At 42.9% G+C, this 21,299-nt stretch overlaps 1 long non-coding RNA gene across 5 annotated transcripts in view; it reads right to left on the reverse strand.

Annotated features, from left to right (window-relative positions):
- Positions 1 to 21,299, reverse strand: part of LOC310842997 — a 41,275-nt gene that overhangs the window by 6,680 nt on the left and 13,296 nt on the right. For 4 of the 5 annotated variants that reach the window (XR_014563424.1, XR_014563425.1, XR_014563426.1 and 1 more), the window contains exons 2-4: positions 9,477 to 9,560; positions 6,661 to 6,764; positions 5,228 to 5,279 (exon numbers count right to left, since the gene is read on the reverse strand). This is a non-coding gene — a long non-coding RNA (uncharacterized lncRNA). Of the gene's footprint in view, positions 1 to 5,227; positions 5,280 to 6,660; positions 6,765 to 9,476; positions 9,561 to 9,861; positions 9,990 to 21,299 lie in introns of those variants that run through there. The other variant, XR_014563428.1, reaches the window with a different exon arrangement.

Raw genomic sequence — 21,299 nt, forward strand, 5'->3', positions numbered from 1 at the left:
GAGGTATCCGTGTAGCAAAGGAGGCGTATAGACAGCGTCTGGAGAATCATCTACAAAGCAACAACACCAGGCAGGTGTGGCAAGGCGTACAAGAATTAACAGGGTATAAATTCAAGGATTCCCTGGCAGACGAGGGAGGGGCATCCCTCGCAGAGGATCTGAATGCCTTTTTTGCCCGTTTTGAAGCAACATCTGCAGCAACACCTGCTGAGGCTTTACCACCACCACCACTCCCTGTGAAGGCTTTGCCACCATCACCACCATCGTCATCATCAGTACAAAGGAATGTGGTAGTCTCTGTGGAAAAAGAAGAGATGAGGAAGGTGCTGAAGGGAATCAACCCAAGGAAGGCCACAGGGCCAGATGGGGTAGCTGGAAGGGTACTGAGAGACTGTGCAGACCAACTAGCAGGAGTTTTCACTGGGATTTTAAATCGATCCCTAGCCCAGGCTATTGTTCCATCCTGCCTAAAGTCCAGTACTATCGTTCCAATAACAAAAAAATCTAACCCGGAAGATCTGAATGACTTTCGTCCAGTAGCACTCACACCTATAATCATGAAGTGCTTTGAAAAGCTGGTACGAAATTATGTCATTGCCTGTTTAAAAAGATCGACAGAGGACGCTGTGGCGATTGCCCTCCATGCCGTTCTTGCACATTTGGAGCAGCGGGGGGGTTATGCCAGACTGCTTTTTTTAGATTTCAGCTCGGCATTTAATACCATTCTACCACAACGTCTGGTGTCTAAACTGGAAGATCTGGGGCTCCCGTTATCACTTTGTGGGTGGATATTGGCCTTTCTGTCGGACCGCACCCAGAGGGTTCGGTTGGGCCCTTATACCTCTAATACACTTAAGACTAACACAGGAACACCACAGGGATGCGTACTTAGTCCGCTCCTTTATATTCTCTACACGTACGATTGTGTCGCTGCTCACCCTAGTAATAGGGTTGTCAAATTTGCAGATGACACAACCGTGATTGGGCTCATCTCTGAAAGGGAGGGTGAAACGGACTATAGAGATGAGGTGGAGCGGCTGACAGAGTGGTGCAGAGCTAACAACTTGCTCATAAATACAAGGAAGACAAAGGAGCTTGTGGTGGACTTCAGGAGACAGAAGAGCAATGTCCAGCCACTTCTGATTGATGGGGTCTGTGTGGAGAGGGTAACAACGTTCAGATTTTTGGGTATTGAATTACAAGAGGATCTGTCCTGGAGTGTCAACACAAGGGGGCTTGTGAAGAAGGCGCAGCAGAGACTGTACTTTTTAAGAATCCTAAGGAAAAACCATCTTCCGCAGAAACTGCTGCTTGCCTTCTATCACTGTGCCATTGAGAGCGTGCTCACTTATGGCTTATGTGTGTGGTACGGAAGCTGTACTACCCAGGACAGGATGGTGTTGTGCAAAGTTGTTAAGGCAGCAGAGAGCATTGTTGGGTGCCCACTCTCCACCTTAGAGCAGATTTATGCCACAAGGTGCCATAGGAAGGCACTGGACATAGTAAAAGATCCATCGCATCCTGGTCACTGTCTCTTCGAGCTCCTGCCGTCGGGACGGAGATACAGGACGATGATGACAAGAACGAGCTGTCTCAAGAACAGCTTCTTCTCCAGAGCGATCTCGGCCCTGAATGGGAAACCTGGACTTTGAAGTCATCTAATCTTCCTTGCTGTATTATATTAGTGTTTTTATAGTTGTTCTGATTTTAAGTGGAGTGCCCTATCTGGGTGGATGGAGCAGCCAAGTAATTTCGTTGTCCCTGAGAGGGGGCAATGACAATAAAGATATTATTATTATTATTATTATTATTATTATTTATTGGCCGAGGGAGCTGGCGTACAGCTTCCGGGTCATGTGGCCAGCATGACTAAGCCGCTTCTGGTGAACCAGAGCAGCACACAGAAACACCATTTACCTTCCCGCTGGAGCAGTACCTATTTATCTACTTGCACCGTGTGCTTTCGAACTGCTAGGTTGGCAGGAGCAGGGACCGAACAATGGGAGCTCATCCTGCCGTGGAGATTCGAACTGCTGACCTTCCGATCGGCAAGCCCTAGGCTCTGTGGTTTAACCCACAGCGCCACCCGCATGCCTAGAAAAGGTTTAAGCGTTCATAATTTTTTGTGGGCTGTGGAGTTCTGTTTTAAATTAGCAGAATTTTAGATGATGGAGTTTATCTATATTTTCGACTTCAACTGGAATCCTAAAATAAACTAACTTAAGGAAGTTCATTGTGCAGCAGTTTCCTGCCTTTTCCTTCCCTCTGTGTCCTGTTCCATCATTACTTTTCAATTAGAGGACAGGCACAAACCCAACTCCTCAACTAGGAGAGAAAGAGAGAGAAAGTGGTATGGAATATAGGTGTCGTGGAATCGTCCAGTTGCCAATTTGTGGATGCTGTTGTTGTTACTTACTTTGCAGCTTTAGTTCAATTTTTGTACAATGCATTTCTGACACTTTAAATATGCAAACTGCTCCGTGACCATCTGGCAAACTGCGGCATCGAAAAATCTAAATAACCATAAAACATTTGCACAGGGGGCAATCCTGTTGCAAGATCAGCCAGGGTGAGCAGCTTAGCATGCAACTGATCTCTAGCTCAGCCAGCTGATTCTCAGCTCAGCTGGGCTCAGCCAGCATTAAGTCACCAGCCCTGACTCAGCAGACGATAACTCTGGCATAACTTGCTCTTCCTGGCCCGATCCAAAGCCCGTTCACTCAGTCACTTAGCCTGACAACCCAGCAGAGCACTATTTTTAAGGCTTGTTTTCCCTCTGCGAGGCTTAGGCAAAACAGCAGCAGCAGCCCCACTGCTGAATGGCACTTGGATCTGGTCTAACTTTACACCTAACTTAAACCCCCTTCCTTTACGCCAGCACCCCGTGCGTAGGCTTTCTCCCACAATGAGCGAATGCAATGGAGCTTGGTTTTTGGTTGCTGTTTTGTTAATGTTGTTCCTGTTGCTTTACAGATTATGAATGCTGCAGTACTTGGTGAATCCTTTTATATGACTTTAGTTGTAACGGTGCTGCTTGGCTTATTTCTTTCGTTGTTTTGTTAATACTGTTTTATAGACTGCAATTGTTTTACCGACGATTTGCTAATTATTCCATATGATTTGTGCTATATTTGTGATGTTCTATTATCTTATTGTTATTTATTGTTTGTAAGCCGCTTTTCACTTAAATGAAAAGCAGTCTAGAAATATGCAACATATGGGGCAGAGACCAGTGGGGTCAGTTTTGTAGGCTGCCATAAGCACCCCCCACTTCTTTTAATCTTGCATAGAAAACAAGAAATCCTGAACTTTACTGCTGTTTAATGAGTGGTACTTTCTGCATGTGTTTTGGACTATGTTCATAGATAGTGTTGGGCCCTCATAATGTGACAGTTAACAATATTGTAATTTGTTGGTTTAATGTGATTTGCTTGCTGTTTCCCACTCCACTGTTTCATTTCCAAAACATGGTAATGCATTACATGAAAAAGCTTATCCATTAGTAACACTAATACTGCGTATGAATATTTAATACAAAATGCCACCGAATAAAATTGCCATTAAATATTTAAATTAGACTCGCATTTTCATATGTATGCAGATGACTCATTTCCCGTAAAAACACCTCCATACACTAATATATCACTCAGACCTTGTCAGTATAAATCAGATGTTTAGTGCAACTTGCTCTGTCAGTGAATGAATATGAAATGCCTCTTCAAATATTAACACTCTGTTTGATGCACATCCCAGCCTAGGCTGAGAACAAAGGAAGGAACATAGTAAGATAAAAAATGAACAGGCCCAAGGATGGTATCTAAGCTGGCCAGATGTCCTCTTTTTAAGCCTCTTTTGATCTACCTGTCCCGTGTCCTTACCTGCCCTCAGTTCTGGTATCTCAAATGCATAGTCAGTGGGGTAAGATATTGTTTGTTACAAATAGGTAACTTGTGATCTAGAAATACTGCAGGAACTGTTAGTTACAATCTTGATTGGGGAAGAACTGAAAGCTAAGAGGCATTGATTGTGTTCTGTCTGTGTGAGATGAAAAGGTATGGTGGCATTCATTTGACACAGGTATCCCATTTGTAACATCTTCCTGGCAATAATGCTAGACTCCTTGTTTCTTCTGTCCGTACCTTTCCAGAACCATTTCTCACTGTGGCTTCAAATTTCAGAGCCGGCTTGTTCCACAAAGGCTTGCACAAGAGTAACTGCAATGCCCTGGAGAAGGCAGCTGCCATAGCAGTTCTTGTCCTTCCCTTTACCTGGAACCAGGACTTGGCTATAACACGCTTTCTGACCACATTTACAGGACACTCAAGCATGGGAACTCCTCGTTACATCCGATTCCTACACTGTTCTAGGACGTGCTTTCTTCACCATCGAACACCCGTGGAACCAACTGACTTGCCACAATGGGACTTATATCCAAGCACAATGGGGGAAACCCACTCAGCACTACAACCCACCCAAACAAGGAAAAAAGACTTTGGGAAGGCTACACCAATTCCATGTATTACAAACACTGGACTTATGGATTTTATTGCAGTGACCCTACCACTGCCTCCACTGTCCAAGGTATTTGTGTAGGTAGATTTTGCTGTGTCTAGGATTTAGGGACTTTTTAGAATTGGGGAGGGAAAATGCACCTTGAAGGCTGACTGCTTCCTGTGGGGGAAGGTACCGCTTCGGAATGGGACCCAGAGATGTGGCGGGATAATGACCGACTTAAATCTCATTCATCACCAAGATCCCCTACACCCCATAGGCACAGCCCCTAGGAACGTCAAATTATCAGAGTTACTCATCCCCACTCATTCCCAACAGCTGTCTGCATGGCAAAGCAACTTCTCCAGAAGGTCATCCACACTACCAATATGTCTGATTGCTGGGTATGTGCCCATACTCCTTCACACCACAAACAAGGGGTACCCTTCATCGCCACACCCCTCACAATGCCCCAATACAGGACGGACTTTCTACTAAATTGTAACCTCACTTTTTTGAAACCAACCCTACCGTATGTCTATTTGAGTGGTCAGGCAATAGGCCCTGTGTGCAAGGAGTTCTTGGGATCTGGAGACCATGCAGGATCCAGTACATATGCAGAAAAAACAAAACCATTTGTCAACACCTCTAGAGATGGGAAATCAACCTAAACACCTCTTGTACAGCAATCACGAACGAATAACACCATTTAACCCTTCCTCAACACACCACTTACCTGTGCTAAATCCTTTCAACATACCTTGCAGCTGCGCCTCTTCTGGTGTCTCCTGTATAGAAATTTAAGGTATAAATGTAAGAGATTTCTTTTGTTCGGGGTTCCTCCTCCAACGTCTGTAGCATGAGTGGGAACCCTGTTGCCAACAGCTATTTTTTAATAAAGATCAGGCTTACGTAGCTGCCTTGCTTTCGCTAGAATCTGGTCTGGTCTCTGTCATTTCCTACCAGGAGGAGCTTTCAAATACGCTCCCTCCGGAGGTTCGGACTTCCTACTGGAGTTGGACCCCTTTAGCTAGGGTGCCTCTCGGCTTCCTAGTTCATTATTATTTATTGAATTTATATATCGCCCTATACCTGGGGTTGTGCTAGTAGCACCTGTGCACACCCTTGCCTGTCCTTAAACTCCCTGGGAACACAAGTCTAGCCGAATCACCCAGGGCCTTTCCTCTCATGCAACTAATCTTACTTAGCGCATCTGCTTCAATACTTAGTAGAGAGAAGGCATCCAGCCCGCCTTGTTGCTTAGCTGTTCTATTGGGATTTTTAATATTCTTCAACTGAGAAAATGAATGCTCAACTGAGCAATTTGTGACCATTACAGTCATACCTCATGTTACAGACGCTTCGGGTTACGTCTTTTCAGGTTGCGTCCCGCAGCGACCCAGAAGTATCGGGAAATGTTACTTCCGGGTTTTGCCACTTGTGCATGCACAGAAGCGCTAAATCGCGCTTTGCGCATGCACACAAGTGCCAAATAGCACAGCGTCCCTGCGCAGATAAGGCGCTTCAGGTTGCAAACGGGCCTCCAGAACGGATCTTGTTCGCAACCAGAGGTACCACTGTAACGTTTAAAATCTGGTCATGGTAAATTTATGTGGTGCCCGCCTTCCCTGATGCCCTAAGCAAATAATAATAATAATAATAATAATAATAATAATAATAATAATAATTTATTTGTACCCTGCCAAACTGGCTGGGTTTCCCCAGCCACTTTGGGCGGCTTCCATAAAGACCAAAAATAAACTAAGATGTCACACATTAAAAACTTCCCTGAACAGGGCTGCCTTAAGATGTCTTCTGAATGTCAGGTAGTTGTTTATCTCTTTGACATCTGATGGGAGGGCGTTCCACAGGGCAGGTGCCACTACTGAGAAGGCCCTCGGTAGGGCTAATTTTTCTTAATGATTAATCCAGCCTGGCCTGGCTTCTTTATTCTGGGGCATGGCATGTATTGTGGACGGTATTTACCAAACTTTGCAAGCATAGGGGTGTATCATTCTATATTTAGAATGTAATTTTTGCATGAATCAGATTCATATCTCTCTTTCTCCTCAAGTGTCAAATCACCCACAGGACTTTGAAGGCCCATTGCAATATGCTCTCATAAAAGGCCTATTCTGAACCCAGGGAATGAATCATCCCAAAGGATACTTTTAGCACAGCACGTCAGGGAAGCTCATAACGCAGTTCTGTCCAAGGCACAGTCAAGATCTGGTCCTGGAGATAGATCAATGACCAACTGCCTGCAGATACCACTGTGAAATGAAAGCATTAATAGCCTGTTTCTATGCCTTGGGCACTCTAAAATACCTGCTAGAGAAAAATGCTTTCATCAGACAAAAAGGTACATCAAATGTCAAGCCAGGGAATTTGCTTTTCTCATAACTGGGGGCATTCCTGGAGAGGACGAACAATCTGTTTTTCATCTTCTGGAAAGTCATCAGTAGAAAATGATGTGGCACGAGCACACTATCAATTACCCCACCGGTTTACTTAGCGAGCTTAGTGACCAGGCTAACCATTATGATGCAGAGCACTGTAGTGTACAGAAGACACACGCTTGTGTACCCTAGGCAGCAAATGTTCACCTCTGTTACGTGCAAACTGAGTGCCGGACCACTTTGAAATTAGCTGCTAGGCATCATGTTAGTTTGTTACTTCGATAATGTTGACGGAAGAGAACAGATTTGGAAACAAAGGGTTTTTGCTTTTCGTTCTGAGAGATTTTAAAACCAATTACCCGCCCTGAAAATAGGGGTGGGCCAAAGGTTGATTGGGATCCAGTGGTAGCTCTCTGAGCGATGTGCAGGAATACTGTAGATATTTGTGTGGCAGGGGCTGAGAGCTCAGTTCTGGTCCTGAAAACCAATTTTGCACTTGGCTCCAGCCAGGGGATATCAAGGTTCTAGTACAAAAACAAGGCAGATCCTGCAAGCCTGATTTTATTTCTTTCACATCATTACATTTCTGGTTCCGAAAAGAGGAGAGAGTAGTTAAACAAAACAAAACCAAAGTAGCCCCCAAGCTACATCTATCTGGACAGCTGGTCCAGATGTTCCCTATCAAAACTATTTGGTGTCCAACTTACTGTATCCCAACCTTAATTAAAATCCTACTAAAAATCTGTACTGGAGGCACTAAATAGCCTGAAAACATGTTGAACTGATAAAAACTACGTATGAGATTTGGTTTGGCCGGCCCTGCAGTCACTTTGTAGTAAGAGGCATCATTCTTCAGTCTCCAAGATGGCAAAATTGTGTGATTGTCATCTGTGACAAATACTTTTTATTGTGGGATTTTGTCTTCTGGCAAATGAATCTCAACATGGAGGGATGGCACCTTGATAGAGATGTACAAAACTCCTAGGAGCTGACTTACCATTTGTCCAAGATACGAAAGGCAAGCCTTAGGATTCTTAATAAATCAGTTATGGTTTCCCTCAGGCAACCACATTTCTCCGAAGGGTTTGTACATCTTAAACCTCAAAGCTCTAGGAATTAGTCCTACTAGTCCATGGGATCATTGCACATTAATTACAGCAGCTGAAGCTTTCATTCTTTAATAATTTCCCACAATATTTTATAGCTATAAGGTGCAGGTCTGGTCGATTACAAAAGTTCTGAAGCAGATTTACTGTATAGAGTATAGCTGGAATCAAGGTTGATTTACCTTGCTGGGTAATGGAGGTGGGATCTACTTTCCAGTTTTATGTAAATGTGAAATTCTACTCTTAGCTACGTTTTAGCAGCTATTGGGGTGATGTGGCATTTTACACAATATAATGTTGTTTTTAAGTGGGAAAAGGCACGTTTTTGCAGTTTTATTTTCCTACCACAATGAAAGCAGCAAGTGCTCCAGACTGGCTTTGGAATTTTAAAACAATTTTTTATACATTCAGACAAAAAATTGCTCCTTTCTGAGGGCCTTTCATATGGGAACATAGGAATAATATTTTAAATGGGATTTGTTGGTTCTATGGCTTTTTGTTTGGATACAGTCATATCTAAGGCCAAAGAAGGTATCCACTAAACCTGCTTTGAAAACCAATTTGTGGATATGTTGAACTGTGATTAATAATACTGCTGAGGAAGATTTGTATTGAAATATGTCCAGCATGGTGGGGTGGTTTGTTTTTTTTTAATTATTTGAAGTTGTATTAAATGAATTCATCAATATCATCTACAGCAGTTAATTTAATTATTGGAGGGTTAATAAATTATGGGCTATAATTAGACGTGGATCTAAGCATCGTAAATTGTTCTGAACGCTCTCCAGCACTATATAAATGATAAACAGTAGTTTACTAAGTGGCAAGTTGCCCTGGTTTGCATTAAGCATGTGGCAAGCCAGTGATCTATATTGTTCTGCAAAGTGGAGAGGAGTATTATCACACTTCTGGGCCTACCCAGGGGATCAACCAAGTGGCAAGAGCAATAGGAAGAGTCCTTCTGGATCAGACCATAGGTCTACACAGGCCAGCATTTTATCCCCAAGCAGATAACCTTGGGAACAGGAAACCCACAAGCGAGGTATGGACTCTTCCACTTGTGGCTCCCAACAACTGGTACTCAGAGGAATGCTGCCTTTCATCCCGGAGGCAGCCCCTGATAGCCTTATGAATTTATTTAATCCTCTATTCAAGCTGCCCAGGTTGGAGGCCATCACAGTTGGTTACAACATGGTGCTGATAATGCCAAAGTTGCAGGTTCGATCCTCGTATGGGACAGCTGCATATTCCTGTAATGCAGGGGGCTGGACTAGACGATTATCAGGGTCCCTTCCAACTTTCCGACTCTATCATGATGTCGTGGTAGTCAATTCCATAGGTTCACATTCTGTGCAAAGAAGTCTATCCTTCATTTGATGGGCTCAGATTCTGCAAAATGGCAGCGGGGGGATATTCACTTTCTCAACACCACATCTAAATTTATACACCTGTATCATGTTTCTCCCCCATCCTTGCTTACCTTTTCTTCCAAATGAAGAAAACCCAGATGTTGTAGCCTTTTCTCCTAGGGGAGCTGCCACCTTCCTTGTTGTGCTCTTGTCACCTGCGGGCCAGACAATGAACACGACCAGCTCACTAAGTTGCTGAATGCATGTCGTGGTAAGCCACCACTTGGGAAAATGGTCCTCTAGATTACTAAGTGACCACATACACAACCTGAGAACAAATAATGTACACAGCCTTGCAAATAAATTCATTTAAAAGGAAACCCGGCTCACCCTTTCATCTTACCTGGCTGCCCACCTGTCTTTCTTTACCTTCATAAACCCAGCTTACTCCCACAGCCTCTCTATCTCTTTTTCTGTAGACCCCACCACTATCAACCCCAATCAAATGCATATTACCTTGGAATGTTCAAAAGATTTCACCATATGTTACAACATCCCTGCAGGGTAAGTCAGCATTATTATTGACACTATTGATGCGGAATGTCAGGACACAGTCACCGCTGGCTGCAAAAGCACTGCCTTCCAAGACAGTGTTGGGATTCCATTCCACCCTTTGCTGCAGACATGGGATTGTTACATGTCACATGTCTGTTTACATTCCAGCACAGATTGCTGGCGTGAGTGGAACCTCCGCTCTGTATTGCTTTTGTTTTTAGTCTCTCTCTGAGAAAACAGCAAGGAGAGATGCCATGTTTTCTTTGTCCTGATTTATGTATAATAAATGCATAGTTTAGTATGTGTCTACAGCCTCAAGCCTCTTCTGTTGCGTAGTTTACACTCTTGAGTAAAGTGTGCTCACGTTTGCAAGCTTGAGTCACGGATGTACGCTGGAGCAGAGGTTGATGGATCTCCGCAGCGGTAAGGCTGAGGGGAGACACTCCAGCTGGGGCCAAGCCAGCTGGTTTTTCGACCCCCCAATTCCGACAGACAGATGAAGTGCTTTCCCCCTCAAATGGAGAATCAGCATTCACTTCCACTACAATGGATTGTTTGTATTGCACTCTTATGAATGTCCATGCATAAGTAAATCCTTTCAAGTTGACTGGTTTACTCCCGGGAAACTGGGGGGAGGAGTACAGCCTTCAAGGACTATTCCACAAGATCTGAAATATTCAAGGTATATTCAGTTCAATGCAGACTGTCTACCCCTAGCGTGCCCGTTAGTTCTCCCATGTCCAGGAGTCTTTCACCATATACAGCTGCTGTCCTGAACGTTTTTCTCAGTAAATTTGGAGTTACCTGGAGCTGCGAATATTGAAAAAAGAAATTTGCTAACACTAGTAAAACTGCTTTTCATGATCATGGGTTCTCCCCTGCCAGGTAAATCTTGTAGTAAGGTTAAAACTTAATGGGAAATTATATATAATGAATTGAAAAAGATGTTTAAAATAACATTTGTAACAAACTCCAGAAGCTTTCCTTTTGGGAATTATAAAGACAGAACTACCCAAACTGTATAGAAACTTATTCATGTATGCGACTGCAGCGACAAGAAAGTTACTGGCCCCAAAATGGAAAGAAGAAGAAGTCTTAGCAAAAGAAGAATGGATACAAAAACTTATGGAATATGCAGAAATGGCAAAACTTATCGGAAAAATAAGAAATCAAGATAACAAACTTTTTAAAATAAAAGAATGAAAATAGTTTATTGAATATTTACAGATATAAACAGATAAAAACACTGGCAGGATTATTGTAATAACCTGCAGTTTTATAAGAGTATATATTTGAAGAAGATGAATAAATGAGCAAATTAATTTGAATATGCAGAAAATATGAAAAATAAATTTAAGGAACCGCAGAAGGAGGGGGAAGGAAGTCAAGTTTTGAAATGTTGAAGTGATTGTAAAGTTATTGAAATGTATAAGATTGAAAGTCATAAATAAAAATAAAATAAACTGCTTTTCAAACCATTCTCAGACACCTTTCTATGGTTTTTCAGATATGGGCAGTTCCCATCATCCCCTATCCTTTCTTTCCATGCCTCCTGCTAGCTCCTACTTTTTCATTTCAGTTGCCGGTTGCAGTCCCTGCCACTTCTGATTTCCCCTTCTTGTGTGTTTGGTGCCGCAGCACAAACACAGTGTGGCAAGTGCACCAAGGAGGTGAATTTAACTTGCATCCTGGAGGATGGCTTATAAATGATTATTTTTGGTAGAACAGAATGCTTTGTATGGAACCTCAATTGAAGCCTATAGGAAACTGCATCCCTATAGAGGCATAGGAATGTGGAGTCTATGTTCCAGAGCTACTGCAATGGTGTGTGTCACAGTAAATGTATGGTTCCTAGATGTAGAAAAATCAGAATGAATCACAGAATTATCAGGTTGGAAGGGACCCTGAGGATCATCTAGTCCAACCCCCTGCAATGAAGAAATATAGAGCTCTCCCATACGGGAATTGAACCTGCAATATTGGTATTGTCAGCATCATCCTCTGACCAACTGAGCTATCCAGGTGAGGCTATATTCTCCCTAATATCCCAATTCTATATCTGTAAGATGCTTTTTCATATGGAAGAACATCCATAAATGATACCTCATTTGTAGTCTGAGATGGTCCATCCCATTTTACTACTTTAACATTTTGCTACCTCATTTCGGCCTCTTTTATGCTTATTTTTTTTGGTGGGGTGGAGTGAGTTAGGTTTTCACTTTTATGTACAGTATATATTATAAATGAGCTTTCTAGGTTCATCTTTTTCTGGTATTTATACTTTGTTCTAATGTTTGCTTCTTCTAAGATGCTTTGGGTCACTTTTAGTGAAAACGAATGACTAATAAATGCACTAAATAATGATATAAATGTTTTTCGCTACGTATGTAGGTGTGGCTTTGGAAATCTAAGCAAAATTTAAGAAAAAGGAAAAAAGTATGCTACTTCAAATGCAAATGTACCCAAACACAATTAACACCAGCTATCAAAATGCAGTCAAAACTAGAATGGTAACACCTCTCCTTGGAAATGCTCAAGCTCAGCCTTATGATAAATCTCTGGATTCTATCTCTCTTTTCTTTCATGCTGTACATGGCCTACTCTAAACCCATCCATCAGAAATATGGGTACGATGAAGAAACAGTTTTTTTTTTTAAGTGTCTCTATTCTGTGGCCTAGGGGATGCGGGTGGCGCTGTGGGTTAAACAAGCCTAGGACTTGTTGATCAGAAGGTTGGCGGTTCGAATCCCCGCGACGGGGTGAGCTCCCATTGCTCGGTCCCTGCTCCTGCCAACCTAGCAGTTTGAAAGTATGTCAAAGTGCAAGTAGATAAATAGGTATCACTCTGGTGGGAAGGTAAATGGTGTTTCCGTGCGCTGGCCTGGTTCGCCAGAAGCGGCTTATTCATGCTGGCCACATGACCCGGAAGCTGTGCGCCGGCTCCCTCGGCCAGTAAAGTGAGATGAGCGCTGCAACCCCAGAGTCAGTCATGACTGGACCTAATGGTCAGGGGTCCCTTTACCTTTATTCTGTGGCCTACAAAGCAGCTGTATTGTTATGAAATAAACAACTCAGAATTATTTCATGGGAGGGCGGTGGTTGTCTGGAAAAAGGTGGCGGCCTTATCAACAAAGGACACTTTAGCCCATGAAGAAACTGGCTCTATGAGTCCGAGGCAGCCATTTGTCAAAGTGCAATTTCTTGATATTCTTAAACGGTAAATCCATTGACAGCAAAATGATGCCATCCACAGGAAAGGATAGATCTGTGAAATTATTCTTGGGCAAGAAAGATACCATTAATAAATATAAGGAAATAACAATCTGATATCCCTATTCTTTCACGATGGCAGACTTCATTGTTAGATGAAAAGATTTAAGAGCATATTCTGGCTAAATCAATGCACACTTGCAGCTGCTTTCTAATATACATGATGAAACCTTGTTCACCCTTGATTGGGTTTACCTTTGCAGATCCATTAGTCATGGGAGGAAAATTATTGTTTTATAGCATGCAGCCTAAAGGAATTCAGATGATCTTTCTAAAGGTGACTGGGCAAAACACTGTTCTCTGAAACGCCTACTTCCATCACACCGAGGTTGCTTAGCACCCAAGGTTGCTTAGGTCTTACTCCAGTAGTCCACTTGACAATGTAGTTGTTCTAGTCCCATGTTCCAAGAAATATGTGTAACTATTTTTTTTGGGGGGGGAGAGATTTATAGGTGAATAGACTGCATAAAGAGCACGCAGGAATGGTGGGGGGCAGATAATAGTCCCTCTTATACTCACAAACTATGTATAGAGTGTTATAGGATCACAATGATTCAGATCATTACTGGTAAGTTGTATATTGACTTGGGGAACTCAACTTGCCTCTGTTTCTCTACCTATTAACTGCTGTACTAACTCAGGTTCCTGGAGTACACATAGCAAGAGAGTAAAAATTAATTAGTTTTCATAAGGTATTGGGAATTTTTTTACGGAGACTCAAAGGCTATTCTCAACAGACCTTCAAAATGTTATTAAACGGGCTCATACAATTGACTGTAGAAAGGCTGCAAAGACTTAAAAGATTAATAACTCTATGCCTTCTCACAGCTCTTACTGAGAGAGCCTTGTATTGTCACCGGAGAGCCCAAAGTTTCCCTCTGTTTATTGAAATTAAATTACACCTTTCCCTAATGATAAATTTAAGCTGCTCAAACCTCCAAGCCAGACTAATTTATTTGTTCAGTCAGTGTGCCATTCATCTCACTATTGAAGCTCTGGAATTAAAACTTGTCAGCTGCCATCAACACCTGACCTCCTCTCCCTGGAAAATACCGAATCTGGTCCACTGGGCCTCTGAAGCAAAACTGCCAAAAGCAACCACTCTCCTTGGAGAGCCAAAACAGAGTTTTCAGCAGGTAAATAATCACTTGGAGGGCACTGAGAAAAAAATACCATCGAGGTTGAGCAAGAAGATGGAATGTCATGTACAGAGAAAATTAAAATGGAACTGTTGGGTTAGTGACACTCCTTGAGGAAAACCAAAGATGGCAGATACCTGCCAACTTCAATAAAGAAGTCTGAAGTAATTGTAACATGGACTGTTCTTACATACCTTGCCAGTGTGCAGCTTCTTGAGTTCAAGAGACAGGTGTGGTCTCTTATAAAGCCCTTGACTTTGGGCCAATACTGGGGATGAATTTCTTTCCCCAGCCTTGGGTTAAGAAGAAGAGTTTGGATTTGATATCCCGCTTTATCACTACCCGAAGGAGTCTCAAAGCGGCTAACATTCTCCTTTCCCTTCCTCCCCCACAACAAACACTCTGTGAGGTCTCTGAGAGACTTCAGAGAAGTGTGACTGGCCCAAGGTCACCCAGCAGCTGCATGTGGAGGAGCGGAGACGCGAACCCAGTTCCCCAGATTACGAGTCTATCATTCTTAACCACTACACCACACTGGCTCTGATGTAATGGAATGCTCATAAACTTTCTGACTGCCCAAGATGAATTTATATACAGTGGTACCTCGGGTTACAGAAGCTTCAGGTTACATATGCTTCAGGTTACGGACTCCGCTAACCCAGAAATAGTACCTCGGGTTAAGAACTTTGCTTCAGGATGAGAACAGAAATCGTGCTCCAGCAGCGCGGCGGCAGCGGGAAGCCCCATTAGCTAAAGTGGTGCTTCAGGTTAAGAACAGTTTCAAGTTAAGAACGCAACTCCAGAATGAATTAAGCACTTAACTCATGGTACCGCTGTACAGTAGTACCTTGGATCTCAAACGCCTTGACTCCCAAACAAATCGGCTACCGAACGATCAAAACCCAGAAGTGAGTGTTCTAGTTTTTGAATGACTTTCGGAACCCGAACGTCCATCGTTGCTTCTGATTGGCTGCTGGAACTTCCTGCAGTCAATCAGAAGTCGCGTTTGGGTTTCCAAACGTTTTGGAAGTTGAACGGACTTCTGGAACGGATTCCGTTCGACTTCCAAGGTACGGCTGTACAGTGGTACCTCGGGTTACATATGCTTCAGGTTACATACGCTTCAGGTTACAGACTCCGCTAACCCAGAAATATTACCTCGGGTTAAGAATTTGCTTCAGGATGAGAACAGAAATCGTGCTACGGCAGCGCGGCGGCAGCAGCGGGAGACCCCATTAACTAAAGTGGTGCTTCAGGTTAAGAACAGTTTCAGGTTAAGTACGGACCTCCGGAACGAATTAAGTTCTTAACCTGAGGTACCACTGTATTGATTTTCTTACATTTATATTCCACCTTTATTCCATTATGAAACCTACAGCAGAATTCATGTGGTTCCCAGGCAGTCATCCATCCAAGTACAGATTTTCCCATATCCTCCAACATTTCTCAGATGAAAATAGGGACATCCTATTTAATAATAATAATAACAATAATGATAACAACAATAATTTTTAAACATTAAACATTTTTTCAAAAAAACCTTCCCTTTACAGGGCTGTTTTCTAAAGGTTGTATAGATACTTATCTCTTTGGCTCTGCAGTCACATAACTCCATACCATTCAAGACTTCTCTGATTAAGGTAGGGGTATCCTAAGGAAAAGTGGGACATTCTGGGATCCAATCAGAAACCGGGATGGCTTCTCTAAATCCAGGACTGTCCCTGGAAAATAGGGACACTTGGAGGTTCTGCAGATCCAGACCTGCTTAGCTTCACCAAGTGAGTGATATCCTGGGACCAGCTTATTTGAGAGAGATTGTTACATACCTTGTTTGGGGGAGATGGAAGTTCAATGTAGATATGAAAGAAATATCATAGGATCTGTGAGCTATTGACACAAAGAAAGGAATGAGGCAAGGGGCTGATCGCAGGAAGCTGAGTGAGCAAATGATCCAACAAAAAGGGAAGTTAAGGTAGGGAGCAGGCAGGCAGAAGAAATACCCAAGAAATTAGATTGTATAATGTTGGAGGGAATTAGGACAAAGAGACAGTACGACTACATAACGGTTCTGCTGTGATCATCACCTGAAATGAGAGACATGTCCTTACAAGATAATGAACTAGGGAGATAGCACTCGCAACCATAACTAAAAGAAGCTGAACCGACTGCAATGTGAACCCTATCATGTCCCATAATTATCTAAGTGCAACCCTATACATGCCAACTTGGACGTCTCACTGAGTTCAATGGGACTTACACCCAAGTACTGAGTTTTCAATCTAAGTTATCTATTGCTCTTTCCTAACTTGTGGGTATTTAATGAAGTCAACAATTGCAAAGGGATTGGGAGCTGATAAAGTTCAGAGACCAAAGAGGCAGGTGTGTGTGTGTGTGTGTGTGTGTGTGTGTGTGTGAATTCCACATATTGGCGTGAACCTGCCTGTTAGAACTCTGGCAGTGCATGCCTAGTTATTTCTAAGAAGTTATTAGGAGATGCCAGCAAGCAATTCTTTGAATTTATGTAGTTGCAAAGCAGTGGGCAAAATAGCAAGCTAGTGATCTAAAAAAATGTAAGAATTTATATGCCAGTGACATGTCGAGGAGTACCTGGTTGCCAAGGTAAGCCTGCATTTTTAAGTGGGGCTCATCAACATAAAGTGTTTATTTACAGCCTTGGCATTAAAGTGCATAGCCAGACAACTGTTGGATTATTTATAAGCTAGATAAAACGCCGGCATGTGAAAGCTGGATATAGGAATTTTAGTTCTAAATGTGGGCCATAAATAAGAAACTAGGTCTTATATTTTAAGGAAAGCTGGTACCGTTCTTGTCCTTGAAGAAAAGAACCAAAGAAATTGTACTGTATGATACTATTAAAAGTCTGGATCTAGGTCGTCTCTATCTTTTTATCACTTTCCTATATTTGGCGGCATAGGATAGCCACCAATCAGTTCAGATTTCCTAGATGATGAAGACCAGGTAAGGGTCAACTTACCTGACTAGCTCTCCCAACTCTTATTTTCTCTCTCTCTCTCAAACTGTGACCTATAACGTGCTCCAGAGTGGCTGGGGCAACCCAGTCAGATGGACGGGGTACAAATACAGTAATAAGATTATTATTATTTGGTTAGAAGAGTTGTACTGAGGAGAGGTGGGTTAGCTAAGCTTTTCCCCTTCACCCCACTTTCCCAGTCTGAACTGCTCCCTCCGAAGCTATTGTTACTCTGTTGTAGGGAGGAAAGACAGATATGTGAAACCAGCAAGGGGAGATTTGCATTGTCCAAATGGAGTATTAGTGCTTATTAGTTTGAAAGCACGTCAAAGTGCAAGTAGATAAACAGGTACCGCTCCGGCAGGAAGGTAAACGGTGTTTTTGTGCACTGCTCTGGTTCGCCAGAAGCGGCTTAGTCATGCTGGCCACATGACCCGGAAGCTGTACTCCCTCGGCCAGTAAAGTGAGATGAGCGCCGCAACCTCAGAGTCGGCCATGACTGGACCTAATGGTCAGGAGTCCCTTTACCTTACAACTGACATTGTCAAAATGATTCCCCCTCCCCCTTTAGCTTTCCTCCCTCACTGCTATTCCTTTCTTTGGTGTTATTTTTGGCATTTTTAAACCTAACAAGTGACAACAGGGTTCTCTCTCTCTCTCTCTCTCTCTCTCTCTCTCTCTCTCTCTCTCTTAAAAAAGGGAAACAATATGTGACCTCCTGGTAAAGCAAAAATTCGATCTTAGGCAAAGATCACAAGATGACCCTGATTGTCGCCAGATTCTGCGCACAGATCTGTAGGTGCAGACCACCCCCCGATTCAAACTAGTTGGTTAAGAAAATTCCAAAACTCGGATCCACTGGCTATTCTGGGTCATTTCTCTATGGTAGTCTATCTTAAGTTTTTATGTGTTTATATGCCTACTGCATTGCTAAACTTAAAATCCATTGTTGTACAGTGGTACCTCTGGATACAAATGGGATCCGTTCCGGAGCCCCGTTCGCATCCTGAAGTAAGCGCAACCCGCGCCTATGCGTCTGCACAAGCACGGGTCGCGATTTGCTACTTCCACACATGTGTGTGACGTCATTTTGACCGTCTGTGCATGCGTGAGTGGTGAAACCCGGAAGTAATGTGTTCCGTTACTTCCAGGTTGCTGCAGAGCACAAACCGAAAGCACTCAACCTGAAGCAACTTCAACCCGAGGTATGACTGTATATTGTTTTAAATGTTTGTTTTGCTTTTGGGATTGTAGTTCCACTTGTGTTTCACCAGCTGGTCTTCAAATGTAATAATAAATTATAATTATTATTATTATGTGAGAAACAATTTTTGTGCAGTTAACAGCAGATGGGTAAACCAACTTATTGTGGGAGTGGGGCAAATGCAACTTTCTGCTATCTTGCTCAGGAATTCTTCTGGAATTCAGTATATCCCAGCTGCATTGCAGGAAATAAATATATGGTCGAAGAGAAGTGGTGCTCTGATTACACTGGTGGCTCAGTGTTACAGCACATGTTCACTCCCCCCCCCACACACTTTTTTTGGGAAGAAGCACTTCTAAACTGTTTAATGTTTAAATATCTTTAAGCGTGTGAAAGTTCTCAGATTCAATCCCGGGCAACGTCAGCTGTCTGAAATCCTGAAAGGTTGCTGCCAGAGTAGACAATACTGAGCTATGTGAACGTCAGCAAGGCCAAGATGGGGGGGGGGGGCATTGCAGGACCCCTATACACATTACCCAGGCTTGTGCCCTGGAGAGATCATTTTAGTGCTGCTAATGCAGAAAAAAAACAATGTGGGAGGTAGCAGTTACAAGTTACCAGTCTCTGCAGCCACAGCAGGTGCTGTGATTCTCCAGTGGGTTGACTTCACCCCCAGAGGCGCACTCCATTGTCTCTCAAGACAGACGGATGCCAACACAACACACACAGAAGGACTAATAGTCTGATTCAATAAAAGTCAAGCTTCATATTGTTATAGGTTTGGGGGTGGGACTGCCCTAAACTCTAGAAATTAATAAAAGGTAGGATTTTGATTATCTGGGATATACTGTAAAAGGAGAAATACAAGCTGGAGAGGAATTCCTGGGCTAGCCTACTCAAAATGACCTGGCTAAGTTAGGGCCATGAATACAGCCCTGTATTGGGAAGTTTTTAATGTTTGCTGTTATATTATGTTTTTATATGTGTTGGAAGTCACCCAGTGCGGCTGGGGCAACCCACCAAATGCGTGGAATATGAACAATAAAATTATTGTTGTTAATAATGATGATGATGATGATGATGATGATGATGATGCAGGGCCATGGGCCATTATGCTGAGGTGTCAACAGACGGGGGATTTGGAAGTTTGCCAGGGTAACTGGATGTGAGGTGACAAGCAAAGAGTGCCTTTAGCAAGGTATGCTGAGAAGAAGAAGGGAGAACAAAGAGATCCATCTTGGGCAGGCTGGCTGAAAGGCAGGCTGGGACAGATGCCTTGGACTCAAGTGCTGCACTGCTGTGGGAGACAAGACCCTCTTGAAATGACCATGCATGCTGTAAGATCTGGACTCCCTTCAACTAAATTCAAGTGTAAATATGTGAATGAATAATATTTCTTAAATCTATGACAACCTCTACTGTGTCTAAGCAGCACATGCGCTGGCTGAGGGCGAAGTCCCCTGGAATCCTGTGGACAGCTCAGCAGTAATCGGGGTGGCCTGTAACAAGATGTTCCTAGAACACAGAGTATAAATGCAGCCCGGGTGATGTTTATAGTTTTCTGGTCCTTCTAGGTCCAGACGCACATCATTCACCTTATGTATGCTCTATGTGCATGCCCGTTTGGGAGACAAGGTGTCACCAGTTTTTAAGGGATGACGCACAAGCAAACTATGGCCTCTGCATTAAGCCAGAATATGCTTGATGGCCTTTAGCAGCCTTTCAGTTCTTTCAGCAGCATTATTATGGAATAACTGGAGAACTGCTCTAACCAGACTTGATTATCGTACTCAATATACCTCATTTTAATTGGCCTCTGACAATTTATCCTGGATCCCGTAACCCCCATGCAACCGCGGATTGCTAATTACCACATATAGTCACATGCTGCATTACTCATCTATTTGAACACCTGTAGCTCTGACATTCCCATTAACGTTGATCATAAATGTCACTACTGTCAGATTTACAGTCTCCAGGCCCAGCAGGCAGCCCAATTCTTCACTCGTTCCTTCAACACTCATGGCTGTTGTGTCAAGGAGCAGGATGAGTAACCCGCCTATCGGAAATACATAGGCAATTTCTTAGCACTGGAAAACAGCAACAATGCATGCTGAAACCTTTTAAGCTTTCTCGTGAGATTACGCTTGGCTTGTTTAAAATATTAATCCACCAAGAAGGGTTGCATTCTGTAAAAGGATGCAAATCCATCTCTACCATAGGACAAAAATACCCAAATGCACCTGTCTCCAATATCTTGCCCAATTCATCCTTGAAAAGCTGCCTTCGACTGCTCTACGGTGCGCCCCCTGCTCATCAACTCTGAGGGATTGTTCCTTGAATTTCTCTGCTGCGTCCATAATGAAGCTTTACTCTGCCCTCAAGAGACCAATTATTTATTTTATTTATGAAATGTCTACACTTGCTTTTCCTCAGACAGTGCCCGAGGCAGTTTACGTCAATAAAATAATTATGCAAAATATGATCAAGCGCACATTAAAAACACACATTAATAATATGTTTCCCCCCCCCCAAAATGAAAAAAAAACCAGAAACAAAACCCACAACAAACAGCAGTGTACATGCAAAATCTATTTGAACACCAAGGAGCTTCAAAAGCAAAAGGCCTAATTTAGCGCAGACTGTTTCATACTCAGATCCCACTCATGGTATTTAGCCTGCTGGGATCAGAAATTATGCTCTTCAAGTACAGGGCTGGGCACACCACCCACAAATCTGTTGGTGATTTGCAGTAGATCACTAAGGACAGGGATGACCCTATATGTGTGTTTAT

Source organism: Podarcis gaigeae, assembly GCF_964106915.1.
Source record: "Podarcis gaigeae genome assembly, chromosome: 4".
Lineage (NCBI taxonomy): Eukaryota > Metazoa > Chordata > Lepidosauria > Squamata > Lacertidae > Podarcis > Podarcis gaigeae.